This window comes from Sinocyclocheilus anshuiensis, unplaced genomic scaffold (assembly GCF_001515605.1).
Source record: "Sinocyclocheilus anshuiensis isolate Anshui unplaced genomic scaffold, SAMN03320099.WGS_v1.1 scaffold517, whole genome shotgun sequence".
In the NCBI taxonomy this organism is placed as follows: Eukaryota; Metazoa; Chordata; class Actinopteri; order Cypriniformes; family Cyprinidae; genus Sinocyclocheilus; species Sinocyclocheilus anshuiensis.
Window position 1 is genome coordinate 1,502,499 of NW_015536535.1, and position 4,808 is coordinate 1,507,306.

General features: G+C 35.8%; 1 protein-coding gene across 1 annotated transcript in view; it reads left to right on the forward strand.

Moving 5' to 3' along the window:
• LOC107695758 (F-box/WD repeat-containing protein 7-like) overlaps positions 1–4,808 on the forward strand; it is a 225,140-nt gene that overhangs the window by 60,957 nt on the left and 159,375 nt on the right. The window lies entirely within an intron of this gene.

The following is a 4,808-nucleotide window of genomic DNA, read 5'->3' on the forward strand; positions in this document are numbered from 1 at the left end:
GTAATGGAATATAATTACAGTATTTTTTTGTGATTAAGCTATAGTGTTTATGCATTTCTAAAAGTATTTAGACTACTGTTTCTCATAAATACCTACAAGCCATATACAATTTTTACCATGGAATTGAGGTGCTATATTTGTGGTTTTAACTGTGATTATCATGATCTAAATGTATGTTATGGAAGACCAATGGTTAAAAAAAAACACCTTAAACCGTCAGAATAATTAAATTTCACTATATAAAAATGAGATTGCTACAATTTTTACAGATATTACTGATTTTGATAATGAACATAAATCAACATTTGCATCCTAGCTTAAGCTACTATTAAATGTGTATTTCTTAAGACATTTCACCATATAAAAATGAGATTGCTACAATTTTTACAGATATGACTGATTTTGATAATTAACATAAATCTACATCTGCATCCTAACTCAAGCTACTATCAAATGTATATTTCTAAGACATTTTTTGTATATTATTAATAGCCTGTTATCAGGCAACACAAACCTGTTTCTTGATTTGAAACAATATTACTCATTAGAACATGCAGAACTAAGAAATTGTTTTTTTCTATTAAGATACTTTTGTTAAGGAAAAATTACTGGAAAAGTGTAAAGAATTCAAAAACGTGAAGTGTTTCACATTAGACTTTCACATTAGAGAAAAAATCTGCCTTTAAACTTGAAAGAAATAAAAATTTGAGATTTTATATATATATGTATATATATATATACGTATATATATATATATATATATATACACACACACACACACAAAGAAAAACAAGTAGATAGAATAGAAAAAATAGAAAGAGTTTTTTTTTTCAATAAAAAAAAAGATCGATAAAGAAGAATTAAAATAGAATAGAAAGTGCTAGAGTTAGAGGGTCAAATAAAGATGTGCTCATTACTAGAACATGCAGAACTAAGAAATTATTTTTTTCTATTTAGATATTTATTTTGTTAATGCAAAAATGACTGGAGAAGTGTAAACAATTCAAAAACGAAGTGTTTGTCATGTTATGACCATAAAGAATAGTTGAAAACCACAATTAACCATCTGGTTTTTACAACTTTCACATTGGAGCAAAAATCGGCCTTTAAGCTTGAAAGAAATAAAAATTGTACATTTATCGTGATGATTATCGATATCGTCTAGAGGGCACATAAGTCTGATGTAATGAATTTAGGTAAAGTGGTGCAGAGCTAGTGGTGGGTTTGCAGGCAAACATTAATGCCTTGAATTTTATGCGAGCAGCTATTGGTAGCCAGTGCAAATTGATGAACAGAGGTGTGACATGCGTTCTTTTCGGCTCATTAAAGATTAATCTTGCAGCGCCATTTTGGATTAATTGTAGAGGTTTGATAGAACTGGCTGGAAGACCTGCCAAGAGAGCATCGCAATAGTCCAGACTGGACAGAACAAGAGCTTGAGTTGTGTTGCATGTTCTGAAAGAAAGGGCCTGATCCTCATTATTTTATTTATTTATTTATTTATTTTTTTAGATGTTTTTGGATTTATTTATTTACATTTTTTGGATTTAAGATTTTATTTCATTTAATATATTGTTTGCTATTTATAACTTTTTGTTTGATTTAATTAACATTAAAAAAAAAATTCATTTTGGATTTATTTTTATTTTATGGTGTAAACCGTTGCAATACTCTAGTTGCTGTACACTAGCATTTCAATATTTGCATAGAATAGGGCTGGACGATATGGCCAAAATTGATATCACGATATATTTCTTAATTATAGAATGTGATTTGAATAATTTCTGAGCTCATGTCTTAATTAAAAATAGGTGGGAAAGACCAATTACAGTGCCAGTGCAGTTAGTAGACGCATTGATTTGTTCATCATATTTATCTTATGATCCATGAGATTGAAAATACAGAACACAATCTTTGCATTTGTATTCAACTATGGAAATGTTGTTCAGATTAGTCTAAGAGCTGACCTTCTATATTCAAGGTGAGATGTTGGCATCCTAAATGAGCCTTTTGTAGCCCCATTTGATCCTCAAGGTGACTTTGATCTGGGGTTGTCAGGAGACCAAGTTGTCCCATATCTCGGTTTCCTTTTGGACCAGGATTTCAGAGTTCTTGCTGAGGTTCCTCAACAAACAATCTCTCAATGGTGTGGATGGCATAGGTCCTCAGTTTACAGCAACACTATCATGCTAAACTACTGTCTGTTAGTAGTTGTGTGTAAGAGTGTATTACATAGCTTTCAAGGAACATGACCCTCCTTTGCCCTTTGTCTCTGAGTGGGCATGGGAACATAACATTACATCACTGGCCCAAGATTAGACGGGTGCCGAGTAACCACTGGAGGAGGCTTCTGTTTGCTTTTTTATTTTGTGTTGGCAAAAGTCTCTTTGAATGAAAGTGACAGTGTTTCAGCCAAATCGAAATTTGTCACAGCAGGTGTCAGTTGTCAGGGTTTTGAAGGCTAGCAGGCATTTTTTTATTTACATATCTATTTTGCACATTTGGCCTTACTCAAAAGATTTTGTTGTGCGTATAGCCTGATATGGAATTGAGTGTGTATTATTTGGTATCGTATTTGCAGTGAAACAAGCAATATGTAAGAAAATGGGTCAATTTTGACTTCATTTATACTTTATCCATAAGCTCCATTTAGAGTCATCAATGCTTCTTTTCCTGTCGCTTAAATGTTGGTCAGCATTGTTTTCTCTCCTGTGGAATAATGTAAGCATGTTTGCTCTTGTGTTCTTCCAGATCGTGTTCTTAATCATAAGAATCAGTGCTAGATCTCCAGCCTGATTTTGGCTGTTATGAGTTTAAATAGAGTTTGATTGTATTGATTTAATCTGTCTGCAGAGGCCCAGAACTATTGTCACACGTACTGTAGGGAAACTTTGTACATGAACACTGCTTCTCTGATATGGAAAGCCTTTTGGGATTTGAAGATTTAACGGGATTAAATTGTTTTTATACCGTAAATTTGGCATTTATCTTTATGGCTCCATTTCACACACCTTTATATGTGTCTTAGAGTTTAGTTTTATGAACACTAGCAATTCAACTGAATTAGAACCATGCAAAAATAAGAGATTTGCTAGTGAAACATAAATTCCGCTCAAAAATATCAAACTTGTCAGGCTTGGGAACTCATGTGGTGCATATAGAGTTGACTCCAAGTACAGAGGAAAACCCATGGCAGCTGTACTGCACTCGTACTAAAAGCAGACTGTTATCCAATGGTTGTTCTTTTGTCTGTGTCTTACCTAATATTCATCACTCTTGCCCAATGCTGTTTCAACCCCCCTGTTGTCGATGTTGTAAAAGGTTCTTGAGAAAAATCCTGGGAAATTGTTGTTTCAATTTGAGGCACCTCTTTTCCTTTTTTTTTTCCTAGGTGCATGTAGATGGTCACATGTCATCTAGTCTCACAGTGCTAGAGGTGTTTTTTTTGTCCTCTCTGTCTTTGTTAAGCCAGCAGGAAGTTGCCTGTCCTCATGTTACCTCAGGGATCAGAGTGAAAGAAGTTGGAATTCGGGTATGAAAACATTTCTTGTGGTATAAGTTACAATGAATGGTGTGTGTATGAGCTGGTTTCCTCTCAGTGGCCCCTGTTCTCTATGGTCACGCCTACTGTGTTGTTGAACAGCATCATGGAGTGCATTTCAGGTCATACTTATTTTCTGTGTAATCTGGATGCATGTTTTGACGCTTTGCGCTAAGGCTGCACGATATATCGTTTCAGCATTGATATCGCGATGTGCGGATCCGCGATTGTCACATCGCAGGATGTACGATGTTTAGTATACTGATCGTTATATTTATACTGATTGTTTTCTTTGCTCACACACAGACGCTGTGTCTACGCCGGACGCGACAGCTGTACAGAGATACCCATTTTAAATGCGTTTAGCAGCAGAGCTACTGCAAGTGATTTTCAGTGCTGGGCGGTATGACCAAAAATTTATATCACGGTATTTTTCAAAATTATACCGGTTTCACGGTACATGACGGTATTTTTTTTCATGCATGACCGTGTGTTAACCATATTTTTTACTGATTGAGAGAGGAAATACTGTAGTATATTGACTTAGAATGCCCTATTTTACTGTCATGATGAGTGAATATTGTCAAAAAAATACCACACTAAATAGTGACTAAACACGACCCCTTTTAATACGTTAACCAGGAGTCACTCTCATTTATAATCGTGGCATCGTCTGATAAAATCAACATGCATCTACACTAAAGAGCAGCTATGCGGTTGTTTTGGCTATATTTCTTTTTTGTCTCATGCAGCGCACTGCCTGCTTCTGAGTAACAAACTGAAAAAAACAACAAACAAAAAAGTGCATGTGATATTAACAGACGATCTACGCTCATATTTATAATTCCAAACAAGCAGTAAGCAACAGGTGCTAGGAAACGCTGTTTTGTAGTCATTTATTGAGGAGTCGGCTGCGGTGCGGCCAAGTGAATGCACTGCTTATCTGCCGCTCACTGCACAGAACAGACGCCGAGAGAGGTGACACTTCTCCGGGAAAGTCAGGCCTCGCGTTCGCGGGACAGCACTGGCGAAATCTTCCAACTGAACCATAGCTAAGGTTTATCCAGAAAAAGTCGCTAGGTTTGTCAGTATGAATATTCTATGGAAAAAAGCCGCTAAAGGGTCTGAAGGTTGCTAAATCTAGTGCTAAAGTCGCGCTGGTGTGTGTGAGACGCGGGAGCTGATGGCAGGGAGCTCTGGATATTTGTGGCGGTCAATGTGGATATTGTGGATGAGTTCTTCTGTCATCACGTTCTATTAGTTCTAC